We start from the raw sequence: 19,684 nt of genomic DNA, 5'->3' as shown, positions 1-19,684 counted from the left end.
CCAAGTATGCAAAATAGACGAAGAGGTGAAGACCAAGGACTACAAGAACTACCCAAAAAACAGCATAGTTTGCAGCTGTGAGATATTCATGATCGTTTCTACTTTCTCTGGTAGCTTTAGTAGCCCTGCGGACGAAATTAGATGACCCAAAGAGGTGATCTCAGGTTTGCCAAAGACACACTTAGCGTTTTTCAACACTGCACCGAGCTGTCTAGGCGTTTGAAAACCTCCACCAGGTGTTGTTGATGCCGTTATGCTGTAGCTGAAAACACGAGGATATTATCCAAGTATGCAAAATAGACGAAGAGGTGAAGACCAAGGACTACAAGAACTACCCAAAAAACAGCATAGCTCCTTGATGATTTCCAGCTGTGAGATTTTCATGATCGTTTCTACTTTCTCTGGTAGCTACAGTAGCCCTGCGGACGAAATTAGATGACCCAAAGAGGTGATCTCAGGTTTGCCAAAGACACACTTAGCGTTTTTCAACACTGCACCGAGCTGTCTAGGCGTTTGAAAACCTCCACCAGGTGTTGTTGATGCCGTTATGCTGTAGCTGAAAACACGAGGATATTATCCAAGTATGCAAAATAGACGATGAGGTGAAGACCAAGGGCTACAAGAACTACCCAAAAAACAGCATAGCTCCTTGATGATTTCCAGCTGTGAGATTTTCATGACCGTTTCTACTTTCTCTGGTAGCTACAGTAGCCCTGCGGACGAAATTAGATGACCCAAAGAGGTGATCTCAGGTTTGCCAAAGACACACTTAGCGTTTTTCAACACTGCACCGAGCTGTCTAGGCGTTTGAAAACCTCCACCAGGTGTTGTTGATGCCGTTATGCTGTAGCTGAAAACACGAGGATATTATCCAAGGATGCAAAATAGACGAAGAGGTGAAGACCAAGGACTCCAAGAACTACCCAAGAAACAGCATAGCTCCTTGATGATTTCCAGCTGTGAGATTTTCATGATCGTTTCTACTTTCTCTGGTAGCTTTAGTAGCCCTGCGGACGAAATTAGATGACCCAAAGAGGTGATCTCAGGTTTGCCAAAGACACACGTAGCGTTTTTCAACACTGCACCGAGCTGTCTAGGCGTTTGAAAACCTCCACCAGGTGTTGTTGATGCCGTTATGCTGTAGCTGAAAACACGAGGATATTATCCAAGTATGCAAAATAGACGAAGAGGTGAAGACCAAGGACTACAAGAACTACCCAAAAAACAGCATAGCTCCTTGATGATTTCCAGCTGTGAGATTTTCATGATCGTTTCTACTTTCTCTGGTAGCTTTAGTAGCCCTGCGGACGAAATTAGATGACCCAAAGAGGTGATCTCACGTTTGCCAAAGACACACTTAGCGTTTTTCACCACTGCACCGAGCTGTCTAGGCGTTTGAAAACCTCCACCAGGTGTTGTTGATGCCGTTATGCTGTAGCTGAAAACACGAGGATATTATCCAAGTATGCAAAATAGACGAAGAGGTGAAGACCAAGGACTACAAGAACTACCCAAAAAACAGCATAGTTTCCAGCTGTGAGATTTTCATGATCGTTTCTACTTTCTCTGGTAGCTTTAGTAGCCCTGCGGACGAAATTAGATGACCCAAAGAGGTGATCTCAGGTTTGCCAAAGACACACTTAGCGTTTTTCAACACTGCACCGAGCTGTCTAGGCGTTTGAAAACCTCCACCAGGTGTTGTTGATGCCGTTATGCTGTAGCTGAAAACACGAGGATATTATCCAAGTACGCAAAATAGACGAAGAGGTGAAGACCAAGGACTACAAGAACTACCCAAAAAACAGCATAGCTCCTTGATGATTTCCAGCTGTGAGATTTTCATGATCGTTTCTACTTTCTCTGGTAGCTACAGTAGCCCTGCGGACGAAATTAGATGACCCAAAGAGGTGATCTCAGGTTTGCCAAAGACACACTTAGCGTTTTTCAACACTGCACCGAGCTGTCTAGGCGTTTGAAAACCTCCACCAGGTGTTGTTGATGCCGTTATGCTGTAGCTGAAAACACGAGGATATTATCCAAGTATGCAAAATAGACGAAGAGGTGAAGACCAAGGACTACAAGAACTACCCAAAAAACAGCATAGCTCCTTGATGATTTCCAGCTGTGAGATTTTCATGATCGTTTCTACTTTCTCTGGTAGCTTTAGTAGCCCTGCGGACGAAATTAGATGACCCAAAGAGGTGATCTCAGGGTTGCCAAAGACTCACTTAGCGTTTTTCAACACAGCACCGAGCTGTCTAGGCGTTTGAAAACCTCCACCAGGTGTTGTTGATGCCATTATGCTGTAGCTGAAAACACGAGGATATTATCCAAGTATGCAAAATAGACGAAGAGGTGAAGACCAAGGACTACAAGAACTACCCAAAAAACAGCATAGCTCCTTGATGATTTCCAGCTGTGAGATTTTCATGATCGTTTCTACTTTCTCTGGTAGCTACAGTAGCCCTGCGGACGAAATTAGATGACCCAAAGAGGTGATCTCAGGTTTGCCAAAGACACACTTAGAGTTTTTCAACACTGCACCGAGCTGTCTAGGCGTTTGAAAACCTCCACCAGGTGTTGTTGATGCCGTTATGCAAAATAGACGAAGAGGTGCAGACCAAGGACTACAAGAACTACCCAAAAAACAGCATAGCTCCTTGATGATTTCCAGCTGTGAGATTTTCATGATCGTTTCTACTTTCTCTGGTAGCTACAGTAGCCCTGCGGACGAAATTAGATGACCCAAAGAGGTGATCTCAGGCTTGCCAAAGACACACTTAGCGTTTTTCAACACTGCACCGAGCTGTCTAGGCGTTTGAAAACCTCCACCAGGTGTTGTTGATGCCGTTATGCTGTAGCTGAAAACACGAGGATATTATCCAAGTATGCAAAATAGACGAAGAGGTGAAGACCAAGGACTACAAGAACTACCCAAAAAACAGCATAGCTCCTTGATGATTTCCAGCTGTGAGATTTTCATGATCGTTTCTACTTTCTCTGGCAGCTACAGTAGCCCTGCGGACGAAATTAGATGACCCAAAGAGGTGATCTCAGGTTTGCCAAAGACACACTTAGCGTTTTTCAACACTGCACCGAGCTGTCTAGGCGTTTGAAAACCTCCACCAGGTGTTGTTGATGCCGTTATGCTGTAGCTGAAAACACGAGGATATTATCCAAGTATGCAAAATTGACGAAGAGGTGAAGACCAAGGACTACAAGAACTACCCAAAAAACAGCATAGCTCCTTGATGATTTCCAGCTGTGAGATTTTCATGATCGTTTCTACTTTCTCTGGTAGCTACAGTAGCCCTGCGGACGAAATTAGATGACCCAAAGAGGTGATCTAAGGTTTGCCAAAGACACACTTAGCGTTTTTCAACACTGCACCGAGCTGTCTAGGCGTTTGAAAACCTCCACCAGGTGCTGTTGATGCCGTTATGCTGTAGCTGAAAACACGAGGATATTATCCAAGTATGCAAAATAGACGAAGAGGTGAAGACCAAGGACTACAAGAACTACCCAAAAAACAGCATAGCTCCTTGATGATTTATAGCTGTGAGATTTTCATGATCGTTTCTACTTTCTCTGGTAGCTACAGTAGCCCTGCGGACGAAATTAGATGACCCAAAGAGGTGATCTCAGGTTTGCCAAAGACACACTTAGCGTTTTTCAACACTGCACCGAGCTGTCTAGGCGTTTGAAAACCTCCACCAGGTGTTGTTGATGCCGTTATGCTGTAGCTGAAAACACGAGGATATTATCCAAGTATGCAAAATAGACGAAGAGGTGAAGACCAAGGACTACAAGAACTACCCAAAAAAACAGCATAGCTCCTTGATGATTTCCAGCTGTGAGATTTTCATGATCGTTTCTACTTTCTCTGGAAGCTACAGTAGCCCTGCGGACGAAATTAGATGACCCAAAGAGGTGATCTCAGGTTTGCCAAAGACACACCTAGCGTTTTTCAACACTGCACCGAGCTGTCTAGGCGTTTGAAAACCTCCACCAGGTGTTGTTGATGCCGTTATGCTGTAGCTGAAAACACCAGGATATTATCCAAGTATGCAAAATAGACGAAGAGGTGAAGACCAAGGACTACAAGAACTACCCAAAAAACAGCATAGCTCCTTGATGATTTCCAGCTGTGAGATTTTCATGATCGTTTCTACTTTCTCTGGTAGCTACAGTAGCCCTGCGGACGAAATTAGATGACCCAAAGAGGTGATCTCAGGTTTGCCAAAGACACACTTAGCGTTTTTCAACACTGCACCGAGCTGTCTAGGCGTTTGAAAACCTCCACCAGGTGTTGTTGATGCCGTTATGCTGTAGTTGAAAACACGAGGATATAATCCAAGTATGCAACATAGACGAAGAGGTGAAGACCAAGGACTACAAGAACTACCCAAAAAACAGCATAGCTCCTTGATGATTTCCAGCTGTGAAATTTTCATGATCGTTTCTACTTTCTCTGGTAGCTACAGTAGCCCTGCGGTCGAAATTAGATGACCCAAATAGGTGATCTCAGGTTTGCCAAAGACACACTTAGCGTTTTTCAACACTGCACCGAGCTGTCTAGGCGTTTGAAAACCTCCACCAGGTGTTGTTGATGCCGTCTTGCTGTAGCTGAAAACACGAGGATATTATCCAAGTATGCAAAATAGACGAAGAGGTGAAGACCAAGGACTACAAGAACTACCCAAAAAACAGCATAGCTCCTTGATGATTTCCAGCTGTGAGATTTTCATGATCGTTTCTACTTTCTCTGGTAGCTACAGTAGCCCTGCGGACGAAATTAGATGACCCAAAGAGGTGATCTCAGGTTTGCCAAAGACACACTTAGCGTTTTTCAACACTGCACCGAGCTGTCTAGGCGTTTGCAAACCTCCACCAGGTGTTGTTGATGCCGTTATGCTGTAGCTGAAAACACGAGGATATTATCCAAGTATGCAAAATAGACGAAGAGGTGAAGACCAAGGACTACAAGAACTACCCAAAAACAGCATAGCTCCTTGATGATTTCCAGCTGTGAGATTTTCATGATCGTTTCTACTTTCTCTGGTAGCTTTAGTAGCCCTGCGGACGAAATTAGATGACCCAAAGAGGTGATCTCAGGTTTGCCAAAGACACACTTAGCGTTTTTCAACACTGCACCGAGCTGTCTAGGCGTTTGAAAACCTCCACCAGGTGTTGTTGATGCCGTTATGCTGTAGCCGAAAACACGAGGATATTATCCAAGTATGCAAAATAGACGAAGAGGTGAAGACCAAGGACTACAAGAACTACCCAAAAAACAGCATAGCTCCTTGATGATTTCCAGCTGTGAGATTTTCATGATCGTTTCTACTTTCTCTGGTAGCTTTAGTAGCCCTGCGGACGAAATTAGATGACCCAAAGAGGTGATCTCAGGTTTGCCAAAGACACACTTAGCGTTTTTCAACACTGCACCGAGCTGTCTAGGCGTTTGAAAACCTCCACCAGGTGTTGTTGATGCCGTTATGCTGTAGCTGAAAACACGAGGATATTATCCAAGTATGCAAATTAGACGAAGAGGTGAAGACCAAGGACTACAAGAACTACCCAAAAAACAGCATAGCTCCTTGATGATTTCCAGCTGTGAGATTTTTATGATCGTTTCTACTTTCTCTGGTAGCTACAGTAGCCCTGCGGACGAAATTAGATGACCCAAAGAGGTGATCTCAGGTTTGCCAAAGACACACTTAGCGTTTTTCAACACTGCACCGAGCTGTCTAGGCGTTTGAAAACCTCCACCAGGTGTTGTTGATGCCGTTATGCTGTAGCTGAAAACACGAGGATATTATCCAAGTATGCAAAATAGACGAAGAGGTGAAGACCAAGGACTACAAGAACTACCCAAAAAACAGCATAGCTCCTTAATGATTTCCAGCTGTGAGATTTTCATGACCGTTTCTACTTTCTCTGGTAGCTTTAGTAGCCCTGCGGACGAAATTAGATGACCCAGAGAGGTGATCTTAGGTTTGCCAAAGACACACTTAGCGTTTTTCAACACTGCACCGAGCTGTCTAGGCGTTTGAAAACCTCCACCAGGTGTTGTTGATGCCGTTATGCTGTAGCTGAAAACACGAGGATATTATCCAAGTATGCAAAATAGACGAAGAGGTGAAGACCAAGGACTACAAGAACTACCCATAAAACAGCATAGCTCCTTGATGATTTCCAGCTGTGAGATTTTCATGATCGTTTCTACTTTCTCTGGTAGCTTTAGTAGCCCTGCGGACGAAATTAGATGACCCAAAGAGGTGATCTCAGGTTTGCCAAAGACACACTTAGCGATTTTCAACACTGCACCGAGCTGTCTAGGCGTTTGAAAACCTCCACCAGGTGTTGTTGATGCCGTTATGCTGTAGCTGAAAACACGAGGATATAATCCAAGTATGCAAAATAGACGAAGAGGTGAAGACCAAGGACTACAAGAACTACCCAAAAAACAGCATAGCTCCTTGATGATTTCCAGCTGTGAGATTTTCATGATCGTTTCTACTTTCTCTGGTAGCTACAGTAGCCCTGCGGACGAAATTAGATGACCCAAATAGGTGATCTCAGGTTTGCCAAAGACACACTTAGCGTTTTTCAACACTGCACCGAGCTGTCTAGGCGTTTGAAAACCTCCACCAGGTGTTGTTGATGCCGTTATGCTGTAGCTGAAAACACGAGGATATTATCCAAGTATGCAAAATAGACGAAGAGGTGAAGACCAAGGACTACAAGAACTACCCAAAAAACAGCATAGCTCCTTGATGATTTCCAGCTGTGAGATTTTCATGATCGTTTCTACTTTCTCTGGTAGCTTTAGTAGCCCTGCGGACGAAATTAGATGACCCAAAGAGGTGATCTCAGGTTTGCCAAAGACACACTTAGCGTTTTTCAACACTGCACCGAGCTGTCTAGGCGTTTGAAAACCTCCACCAGGTGTTGTTGATGCCGTTATGCTGTAGCTGAAAACACGAGGATATTATCCAAGTATGCAAAATAGACGAAGAGGTGAAGACCAAGGACTACAAGAACTACCCAAAAAACAGCATAGCTCCTTGATGATTTCCAGCTGTGAGATTTTCATGATCGTTTCTACTTTCTCTGGTAGCTTTAGTAGCCCTGCGGACGAAATTAGATGACCCAAAGAGGTGATCTCAGGTTTGCCAAAGACACACCTAGCGTTTTCCAACACTGCACCGAGCTGTCTAGGCGTTTGAAAACCTCCACCAGGTGTTGTTGATGCCGTTATGCTGTAGCTGAAAACACCAGGATATTATCCAAGTATGCAAAATAGACGAAGAGGTGAAGACCAAGGACTACAAGAACTACCCAAAAAACAGCATAGCTCCTTGATGATTTCCAGCTGTGAGATTTTCATGATCGTTTCTACTTTCTCTGGTAGCTACAGTAGCCCTGCGGACGAAATTAGATGACCCAAAGAGGTGATCTCAGGTTTGCCAAAGACACACTTAGCGTTTTTCAACACTGCACCGAGCTGTCTAGGCGTTTGAAAACCTCCACCAGGTGTTGTTGATGCCGTTATGCTGTAGCTGAAAACACGAGGATATTATCCAAGTATGCAAAATAGACGAAGAGGTGAAGACCAAGGACTACAAGAACTACCCAAAAACAGCATAGCTCCTTGATGATTTCCAGCTGTGAGATTTTCATGATCGTTTCTACTTTCTCTGGTAGCTTTAGTAGCCCTGCGGACGAAATTAGATGACCCAAAGAGGTGATCTCAGGTTTGCCTAAGACACACTTAGCGTTTTTCAACACTGCACCGAGCTGTCTAGGCGTTTGAAAACCTCCACCAGGTGTTGTTGATGCCGTTATGCTGTAGCCGAAAACACGAGGATATTATCCAAGTATGCAAAATAGACGAAGAGGTGAAGACCAAGGACTACAAGAACTACCCAAAAAACAGCATAGCTCCTTGATGATTTCCAGCTGTGAGATTTTCATGATCGTTTCTACTTTCTCTGGTAGCTTTAGTAGCCCTGCGGACGAAATTAGATGACCCAAAGAGGTGATCTCAGGTTTGCCAAAGACACACTTAGCGTTTTTCAACACTGCACCGAGCTGTCTAGGCGTTTGAAAACCTCCACCAGGTGTTGTTGATGCCGTTATGCTGTAGCTGAAAACACGAGGATATTATCCAAGTATGCAAATTAGACGAAGAGGTGAAGACCAAGGACTACAAGAACTACCCAAAAAACAGCATAGCTCCTTGATGATTTCCAGCTGTGAGATTTTTATGATCGTTTCTACTTTCTCTGGTAGCTACAGTAGCCCTGCGGACGAAATTAGATGACCCAAAGAGGTGATCTCAGGTTTGCCAAAGACACACTTAGCGTTTTTCAACACTGCACCGAGCTGTCTAGGCGTTTGAAAACCTCCACCAGGTGTTGTTGATGCCGTTATGCTGTAGCTGAAAACACGAGGATATTATCCAAGTATGCAAAATAGACGAAGAGGTGAAGACCAAGGACTACAAGAACTACCCAAAAAACAGCATAGCTCCTTAATGATTTCCAGCTGTGAGATTTTCATGACCGTTTCTACTTTCTCTGGTAGCTTTAGTAGCCCTGCGGACGAAATTAGATGACCCAAAGAGGTGATCTTAGGTTTGCCAAAGACACACTTAGCGTTTTTCAACACTGCACCGAGCTGTCTAGGCGTTTGAAAACCTCCACCAGGTGTTGTTGATGCCGTTATGCTGTAGCTGAAAACACGAGGATATTATCCAAGTATGCAAAATAGACGAAGAGGTGAAGACCAAGGACTACAAGAACTACCCAAAAAACCGCATAGCTCCTTGATGATTTCCAGCTGTGAGATTTTCATGACCGTTTCTACTTTCTCTGGTAGCTACAGTAGCCCTGCGGACGAAATTAGATGACCCAAAGAGGTGATCTCAGGTTTGCCAAAGACACACTTAGCGTTTTTCAACACTGCACCGAGCTGTCTAGGCGTTTGAAAACCTCCACCAGGTGTTGTTGATGCCGTTATGCTGTAGCTGAAAACACGAGGATATTATCCAAGTATGCAAAATAGACGAAGAGGTGAAGACCAAGGACTACAAGAACTACCCAAAAAACAGCATAGCTCCTTGATGATTTCCAGCTGTGAGATTTTCATGATCGTTTTTACTTTCTCTGGTAGCTACAGTAGCCCTGCGGACGAAATTAGATGACCCAAAGGGGTGATCTCAGGTTTGCCAAAGACACACTTAGCGTTTTTCAACACTGCACCGAGCTATCTAGGCGTTTGAAAACCTCCACCAGGTGTTGTTGATGCCGTTATGCTGTAGCTGAAAACACGAGGATATTATCCAAGTATGCAAAATAGACGAAGAGGTGAAGACCAAGGACTACAAGAACTACCCATAAAACAGCATAGCTCCTTGATGATTTCCAGCTGTGAGATTTTCATGATCGTTTCTACTTTCTCTGGTAGCTTTAGTAGCCCTGCGGACGAAATTAGATGACCCAAAGAGGTGATCTCAGGTTTGCCAAAGACACACTTAGCGATTTTCAACACTGCACCGAGCTGTCTAGGCGTTTGAAAACCTCCACCAGGTGTTGTTGATGCCGTTATGCTGTAGCTGAAAACACGAGGATATAATCCAAGTATGCAAAATAGACGAAGAGGTGAAGACCAAGGACTACAAGAACTACCCAAAAAACAGCATAGCTCCTTGATGATTTCCAGCTGTGAGATTTTCATGATCGTTTCTACTTTCTCTGGTAGCTACAGTAGCCCTGCGGACGAAATTAGATGACCCAAATAGGTGATCTCAGGTTTGCCAAAGACACACTTAGCGTTTTTCAACACTGCACCGAGCTGTCTAGGCGTTTGAAAACCTCCACCAGGTGTTGTTGATGCCGTTATGCTGTAGCTGAAAACACGAGGATATTATCCAAGTATGCAAAATAGACGAAGAGGTGAAGACCAAGGACTACAAGAACTACCCAAAAAACAGCATAGCTCCTTGATGATTTCCAGCTGTGAGATTTTCATGATCGTTTCTACTTTCTCTGGTAGCTACAGTAGCCCTGCGGACGAAATTAGATGACCCAAAGAGGTGATCTCAGGTTTGCCAAAGACACACTTAGCGTTTTTCAACACTGCACCGAGCTGTCTAGGCGTTTGAAAACCTCCACCAGGTGTTGTTGATGCCGTTATGCTGTAGCTGAAAACACGAGGATATTATCCAAGTATGCAAAATAGACGAAGAGGTGAAGACCAAGGACTACAAGAACTACCCAAAAAACAGCATAGCTCCTTGATGATTTCCAGCTGTGAGATTTTCATGATCGTTTCTACTTTCTCTGGTAGCTTTAGTAGCCCTGCGGACGAAATTAGATGACCCAAAGAGGTGATCTCAGGTTTGCCAAAGACACACTTAGCGTTTTTCAACACTGCACCGAGCTGTCTAGGCGTTTGAAAACCTCCACCAGGTGTTGTTGATGCCGTTATGCTGTAGCTGAAAACACGAGGATATTATCCAAGTATGCAAAATAGACGAAGAGGTGAAGACCAAGGACTACAAGAACTACCCAAAAAACAGCATAGCTCCTTGATGATTTCCAGCTGTGAGATTTTCATGATCGTTTCTACTTTCTCTGGTAGCTTTAGTAGCCCTGCGGACGAAATTAGATGACCCAAAGAGGTGATCTCAGGTTTGCCAAAGACACACTTAGCGTTTTTCAACACTGCACCGAGCTGTCTAGGCGTTTGAAAACCTCCACCAGGTGTTGTTGATGCCGTTATGCTGTAGCTGAAAACACGAGGATATTATCCAAGTATGCAAATTAGACGAAGAGGTGAAGACCAAGGACTACAAGAACTACCCAAAAAACAGCATAGCTCCTTGATGATTTCCAGCTGTGAGATTTTTATGATCGTTTCTACTTTCTCTGGTAGCTACAGTAGCCCTGCGGACGAAATTAGATGACCCAAAGAGGTGATCTCAGGTTTGCCAAAGACACACTTAGCGTTTTTCAACACTGCACCGAGCTGTCTAGGCGTTTGAAAACCTCCACCAGGTGTTGTTGATGCCGTTATGCTGTAGCTGAAAACACGAGGATATTATCCAAGTATGCAAAATAGACGAAGAGGTGAAGACCAAGGACTACAAGAACTACCCAAAAAACAGCATAGCTCCTTAATGATTTCCAGCTTTGAGATTTTCATGACCGTTTCTACTTTCTCTGGTAGCTTTAGTAGCCCTGCGGACGAAATTAGATGACCCAAAGAGGTGATCTTAGGTTTGCCAAAGACACACTTAGCGTTTTTCAACACTGCACCGAGCAGTCTAGGCGTTTGAAAACCTCCACCAGGTGTTGTTGATGCCGTTATGCTGTAGCTGAAAACACGAGGATATTATCCAAGTATGCAAAATAGACGAAGAGGTGAAGACCAAGGACTACAAGAACTACCCAAAAAAACAGCATAGCTCCTTGATGATTTCCAGCTGTGAGATTTTCATGATCATTTCTACTTTCTCTGGTGGCTACAGTAGCCCTGCGGACGAAATTAGATGACCCAAAGAGGTGATCTCAGGTTTGCCAAAGACACACTTAGCGTTTTTCAACACTGCACCGAGCTGTCTAGGCGTTTGAAAACCTCCACCAGGTGTTGTTGATGCCGTTATGCTGTAGCTGAAAACACGAGGATATTATCCAAGTATGCAAAATAGACGAAGAGGTGAAGACCAAGGACTACAAGAACTACCCAAAAAACAGCATAGCTCCTTGATGATTTCCAGCTGTGAGATTTTCATGATCGTTTTTACTTTCTCTGGTAGCTACATTAACCCTGCGGACGAAATTAGATGACTCAAAGGGGTGATCTCAGGTTTGCCAAAGACACACTTAGCGTTTTTCAACACTGCACCGAGCTACCTAGGCGTTTGAAAACCTCCACCAGGTGTTGTTGATGCCGTTATGCTGTAGCTGAAAACACGAGGATATTATCCAAGTATGCAAAATAGACGAAGAGGTGAAGACCAAGGACTACAAGAACTACCCATAAAACAGCATAGCTCCTTGATGATTTCCAGCTGTGAGATTTTCATGATCGTTTCTACTTTCTCTGGTAGCTTTAGTAGCCCAGCGGATGAAATTAGATGACCCAAAGAGGTGATCTCAGGTTTGCCAAAGACACACTTAGCGTTTTTCAACACTGCACCGAGCTGTCTAGGCGTTTGAAAACCTCCACCAGGTGTTGTTGATGCCGTTATGCTGTAGCTGAAAACACGAGGATATTATCCAAGTATGCAAAATAGACGAAGAGGTGAAGACCAAGGACTACAAGGACTACCCATAAAACAGCATAGCTCCTTGATGATTTCCAGCTGTGAGATTTTCATGATCGTTTCTACTTTCTCTGGTAGCTACAGTAGCCCTGCGGACGAAATTAGATGACCCAAAGAGGTGATCTCAGGTTTGCCAAAGACACACTTAGCGTTTTTCAACACTGCACCGAGCTGTCTAGGCGTTTGAAAACCTCCACCAGGTGTTGTTGATGCCGTTATGCTGTAGCTGAAAACACGAGGATATTATCCAAGTATGCAAAATAGACGAAGAGGTGAAGACCAAGGACTACAAGAACTACCCAAAAAAACAGCATAGCTCCTTGATGATTTCCAGCTGTGAGATTTTCATGATCGTTTCTACTTTCTCTGGTAGCTACAGTAGCCCTGCGAACGAAATTAGATGACCCAAATAGGTGATCTCAGGTTTGCCAAAGACACACTTAGCGTTTTTCAACACTGCACCGATCTGTCTAGGCGTTTGGAAACCTCCACCAGGTGTTGTTGATGCCGTTATGCTGTAGCTGAAAACACGAGGATATTATCCAAGTATGCAAAATAGACGAAGAGGTGAAGACCAAGGACTACAAGAACTACCCAAAAAACAGCATAGCTCCTTGATGTTTTCCAGCTGTGAGATTTTCATGATCGTTTCTACTTTCTCTGGTAGCTACAGTAGCCCTGCGGACGAAATTAGATGACCCAAATAGGTGATCTCAGGTTTGCAAAAGACACACTTAGCGTTTTTCAACACTGCACCGAGCTGTCTAGGCGTTTGAAAACCTCCACCAGGTGTTGTTGATGCCGTTATGCTGTAGCTGAAAACACGAGGATATTATCCAAGTATGCAAAATAGACGAAGAGGTGAAGACCAAGGACTACAAGAACTACCCAAAAAACAGCATAGCTCCTTGATGATTTCCAGCTGTGAGATTTTCATGATCGTTTCTACTTTCTCTGGTAGCTTTAGTAGCCCTGCGGACGAAATTAGATGACCCAAAGAGGTGATCTCAGGTTTGCCAAAGACACACTTAGCGTTTTTCAACACTGCACCGAGCTGTCTAGGCGTTTGAAAACCTCCACCAGGTGTTGTTGATGCCGTTATGCTGTAGCTGAAAACACGAGGATATTATCCAAGTATGCAAAATAGACGATGAGGTGAAGACCAAGGGCTACAAGAACTACCCAAAAAACAGCATAGCTCCTTGATGATTTCCAGCTGTGAGATTTTCATGACCGTTTCTACTTTCTCTGGTAGCTACAGTAGCCCTGCGGACGAAATTAGATGACCCAAAGAGGTGATCTCAGGTTTGCCAAAGACACACTTAGCGTTTTTCAACACTGCACCGAGCTGTCTAGGCGTTTGAAAACCTCCACCAGGTGTTGTTGATGCCGTTATGCTGTAGCTGAAAACACGAGGATATTATCCAAGGATGCAAAATAGACGAAGAGGTGAAGACCAAGGACTCCAAGAACTACCCAAGAAACAGCATAGCTCCTTGATGATTTCCAGCTGTGAGATTTTCATGATCGTTTCTACTTTCTCTGGTAGCTACAGTAGCCCTGCGGACGAAATTAGATGACCCAAAGAGGTGATCTCAGGTTTGCCAAAGACACACTTAGCGTTTTTCAACACTGCACCGAGCTGTCTAGGCGTTTGAAAACCTCCACCAGGTGTTGTTGATGCCGTTATGCTGTAGCTGAAAACACGAGGATATTATCCAAGTATGCAAAATAGACGAAGAGGTGAAGACCAAGGACTACAAGAACTACCCAAAAAACAGCATAGCTCCTTGATGATTTCCAGCTGTGAGATTTTCATGATCGTTTCTACTTTCTCTGGTAGCTTTAGTAGCCCTGCGGACGAAATTAGATGACCCAAAGAGGTGATCTCAGGTTTGCCAAAGACACACTTAGCGTTTTTCAACACTGCACCGAGCTGTCTAGGCGTTTGAAAACCTCCACCAGGTGTTGTTGATGCCGTTATGCTGTAGCTGAAAACACGAGGATATTATCCAAGTATGCAAAATAGACGAAGAGTGAAGACCAAGGACTACAAGAACTACCCAAAAAACAGCATAGCTCCTTGATGATTTCCAGCTGTGAGATTTTCATGATCGTTTCTACTTTCTCTGGTAGCTACAGTAGCCCTGCGGACGAAATTAGATGACCCAAAGAGGTGATCTCAGGTTTGCCAAAGACACACTTAGCGTTTTTCAACACTGCACCGAGCTGTCTAGGCGTTTGAAAACCTCCACCAGGTGTTGTTGATGCCGTTATGCTGTAGCTGAAAACACGAGGATATTATCCAAGTATGCAAAATAGACGAAGAGGTGAAGACCAAGGACTACAAGAACTACCCAAAAAACAGCATAGCTCCTTGATGATTTCCAGCTGTGAGATTTTCATGATCGTTTCTACTTTCTCTGGTAGCTTTAGTAGCCCTGCGGACGAAATTAGATGACCCAAAGAGGTGATCTCAGGGTTGCCAAAGACTCACTTAGCGTTTTTCAACACAGCACCGAGCTGTCTAGGCGTTTGAAAACCTCCACCAGGTGTTGTTGATGCCATTATGCTGTAGCTGAAAACACGAGGATATTATCCAAGTATGCAAAATAGACGAAGAGGTGAAGACCAAGGACTACAAGAACTACCCAAAAAACAGCATAGCTCCTTGATGATTTCCAGCTGTGAGATTTTCATGATCGTTTCTACTTTCTCTGGTAGCTACAGTAGCCCTGCGGACGAAATTAGATGACCCAAAGAGGTGATCTCAGGTTTGCCAAAGACACACTTGGCGTTTTTCACCACTGCACCGAGCTGTCTAGGCGTTTGAAAACCTCCACCAGGTGTTGTTGATGCCGTTATGCTGTAGCTGAAAACACGCGGATATTATCCAAGTATGCAAAATAGACGAAGAGGTGAAGACCAAGGACTACAAGAACTATCCAAAAAACAGAATAGCTCCTTGATGATTTCCAGCTGTGAGATTTTCATGATCGTTTCTACTTTCTCTGGTAGCTACAGTAGCCCTGCGGACGAAATTAGATAATCGAAAGAGGTGATCTCAGGTTTGCCAAAGACACACTTAGCGTTTTTCAATACTGCACCGAGCTGTCTAGGCGTTTGAAAACCTCCACTAGGTGTTGTTGATGCCGTTATGCTGTAGCTGAAAACACGAAGATATTATCCAAGTATGCAAAATGGACGAAGAGGTTAAGACCAAGGACTACAAGAACTACCCAAAAAACAGCATAGATCCTTGATGATTTCCAGCTGTGAGATTTTCATGATCGTTTCTACTTTCTCTGGTAGCTACAGTAGCCCTGCGGACGAAATTAGATGACCCAAAGAGGTGATCTCAGGTTTGCCAAAGACACACTTAGCGTTTTTCAACACTGCACCGAGCTGTCTAGGCGTTTGAAAACCTCCACCAGGTGTTGTTGATGCCGTTATGCTGTAGCTGAAAACACGAGGATATTATCCAAGGATGCAAAATAGACGAAGAGGTGAAGACCAAGGACTCCAAGAACTACCCAAGAAACAGCATAGCTCCTTGATGATTTCCAGCTGTGAGATTTTCATGATCGTTTCTACTTTCTCTGGTAGCTTTAGTAGCCCTGCGGACGAAATTAGATGACCCAAAGAGGTGATCTCAGGTTTGCCAAAGACACACTTAGCGTTTTTCAACACTGCACCGAGCTGTCTAGGCGTTTGAAAACCTCCACCAGGTGTTGTTGATGCCGTTATGCTGTAGCTGAAAACACGAGGATATTATCCAAGTATGCAAAATAGACGAAGAGGTGAAGACCAAGGACTACAAGAACTACCCAAAAAACAGCATAGCTCCTTGATGATTTCCAGCTGTGAGATTTTCATGATCGTTTCTACTTTCTCTGGTAGCTTTAGTTGCCCTGCGGACGAAATTAGATGACCCAAAGAGGTGATCTCAGGTTTGCCAAAGACACACTTAGCGTTTTTCAACACTGCACCGAGCTGTCTAGGCGTTTGAAAACCTCCACCAGGTGTTGTTGATGCCGTTATGCTGTAGCTGAAAACACGAGGATATTATCCAAGTATGCAAAATAGACGAAGAGGTGAAGACCAAGGACTACAAGAACTACCCAAAAAACAGCATAGCTCCTTGATGATTTCCAGCTGTGAGATTTTCATGATCGTTTCTACTTTCTCTGGTAGCTACAGTAGCCCTGCGGACGAAATTAGATGAAACAAATAGGTGATCTCAGGTTTGCAAAAGACACACTTAGCGTTTTTCAACACTGCACCGAGCTGTCTAGGCGTTTGAAAACCTCCACCAGGTGTTGTTGATGCCGTTATGCTGTAGCTGAAAACACGAGTATATTATCCAAGTATGCAAAATAGACGAAGAGGTGAAGACCAAGGACTACAAGAATTACCCAAAAAACAGCATAGCTCCTTGATGATTTCCAGCTGTGAGATTTTCATGATCGTTTCTACTTTCTCTGGTAGCTTTAGTAGCCCTGCGGACGAAATTAGATGACCCAAAGAGGTGATCTCACGTTTGCCAAAGACACACTTAGCGTTTTTCACCACTGCACCGAGCTGTCTAGGCGTTTGAAAACCTCCACCAGGTGTTGTTGATGCCGTTATGCTGTAGCTGAAAACACGAGGATATTATCCAAGTATGCAAAATAGACGAAGAGGTGAAGACCAAGGACTACAAGAACTACCCAAAAAACAGCATAGTTTCCAGCTGTGAGATTTTCATGATCGTTTCTACTTTCTCTGGTAGCTTTAGTAGCCCTGCGGACGAAATTAGATGACCCAAAGAGGTGATCTCAGGTTTGCCAAAGACACACTTAGCGTTTTTCAACACTGCACCGAGCTGTCTAGGCGTTTGAAAACCTCCACCAGGTGTTGTTGATGCCGTTATGCTGTAGCTGAAAACACGAGGATATTATCCAAGTATGCAAAATAGACGAAGAGGTGAAGACCAAGGACTACAAGAACTACCCAAAAAACAGCATAGCTCCTTGATGATTTCCAGCTGTGAGATTTTCATGATCGTTTCTACTTTCTCTGGTAGCTACAGTAGCCCTGCGGACGAAATTAGATGACCCAAAGAGGTGATCTCAGGTTTGCCAAAGACACACTTAGCGTTTTTCAACACTGCACCGAGCTGTCTAGGCGTTTGAAAACCTCCACCAGGTGTTGTTGATGCCGTTATGCTGTAGCTGAAAACACGAGGATATTATCCAAGTATGCAAAATAGACGAAGAGGTGAAGACCAAGGACTACAAGAACTACCCAAAAAACAGCATAGCTCCTTGATGATTTCCAGCTGTGAGATTTTCATGATCGTTTCTACTTTCTCTGGTAGCTTTAGTAGCCCTGCGGACGAAATTAGATGACCCAAAGAGGTGATCTCAGGGTTGCCAAAGACTCACTTAGCGTTTTTCAACACAGCACCGAGCTGTCTAGGCGTTTGAAAACCTCCACCAGGTGTTGTTGATGCCATTATGCTGTAGCTGAAAACACGAGGATATTATCCAAGTATGCAAAATAGACGAAGAGGTGAAGACCAAGGACTACAAGAACTACCCAAAAAACAGCATAGCTCCTTGATGATTTCCAGCTGTGAGATTTTCATGATCGTTTCTACTTTCTCTGGTAGCTACAGTAGCCCTGCGGACGAAATTAGATGACCCAAAGAGGTGATCTCAGGTTTGCCAAAGACACACTTAGCGTTTTTCACCACTGCACCGAGCTGTCTAGGCGTTTGAAAACCTCCACCAGGTGTTGTTGATGCCGTTATGCTGTAGCTGAAAACACGCGGATATTATCCAAGTATGCAAAATAGACGAAGAGGTGAAGACCAAGGACTACAAGAACTATCCAAAAAACAGAATAGCTCCTTGATGATTTCCAGCTGTGAGATTTTCATGATCGTTTCTACTTTCTCTGGTAGCTACAGTAGCCCTGCGGACGAAATTAGATAATCGAAAGAGGTGATCTCAGGTTTGCCAAAGACACACTTAGCGTTTTTCAATACTGCACCGAGCTGTCTAGGCGTTTGAAAACCTCCACTAGGTGTTGTTGATGCCGTTATGCTGTAGCTGAAAACACGAAGATATTATCCAAGTATGCAAAATGGACGAAGAGGTTAAGACCAAGGACTACAAGAACTACCCAAAAAACAGCATAGATCCTTGATGATTTCCAGCTGTGAGATTTTCATGATCGTTTCTACTTTCTCTGGTAGCTACAGTAGCCCTGCGGACGAAATTAGATGACCCAAAGAGGTGATCTCAGGTTTGCCAAAGACACACTTAGCGTTTTTCAACACTGCACCGAGCTGTCTAGGCGTTTGAAAACCTCCACCAGGTGTTGTTGATGCCGTTATGCAAAATAGACGAAGAGGTGCAGACCAAGGACTACAAGAACTACCCAAAAAACAGCATAGCTCCTTGATGATTTCCAGCTGTGAGATTTTCATGATCGTTTCTACTTTCTCTGGTAGCTACAGTAGCCCTGCGGACGAAATTAGATGACCCAAAGAGGTGATCTCAGGCTTGCCAAAGACACACTTAGCGTTTTTCAACACTGCACCGAGCTGTCTAGGCGTTTGAAAACCTCCACCAGGTGTTGTTGATGCCGTTATGCTGTAGCTGAAAACACGAGGATATTATCCAAGTATGCAAAATAGACGAAGAGGTGAAGACCAAGGACTACAAGAACTACCCAAAAAACAGCATAGCTCCTTGATGATTTCCAGCTGTGAGATTTTCATGATCGTTTCTACTTTCTCTGGTAGCTACAGTAGCCCTGCGGACGAAATTAGATGACCCAAAGAGGTGATCTCAGGTTTGCCAAAGACACACTTAGCGTTTTTCAACACTGCACCGAGCTGTCTAGGCGTTTGAAAACCTCCACCAGGTGTTGTTGATGCCGTTATGCTGTAGCTGAAAACACGAGGATATTATCCAAGTATGCAAAATTGACGAAGAGGTGAAGACCAAGGGCTACAAGAACTACCCAAAAAACAGCATAGCTCCTTGATGATTTCCAGCTGTGAGATTTTCATGATCGTTTCTACTTTCTCTGGTAGCTACAGTAGCCCTGCGGACGAAATTAGATGACCCAAAGAGGTGATCTCAGGTTTGCCAAAGACACACTTAGCGTTTTTCAACACTGCACCGAGCTGTCTAGGCGTTTGAAAACCTCCACCAGGTGTTGTTGATGCCGTTATGCAAAATGGACGAAGAGGTGAAGACCAAGGACTACAAGAACTACCCAAAAAACAGCATAGCTCCTAGATGATTTCCAGCTGTGAGATTTTCATGATCGTTTCTAGTTTCTCTGGTAGCT

This window comes from Schistocerca serialis, chromosome 5, assembly GCF_023864345.2.
Source record: "Schistocerca serialis cubense isolate TAMUIC-IGC-003099 chromosome 5, iqSchSeri2.2, whole genome shotgun sequence".
Classification (NCBI taxonomy): domain Eukaryota; kingdom Metazoa; phylum Arthropoda; class Insecta; order Orthoptera; family Acrididae; genus Schistocerca; species Schistocerca serialis.
Note: the sequence above shows the minus strand (reverse complement) of the source record.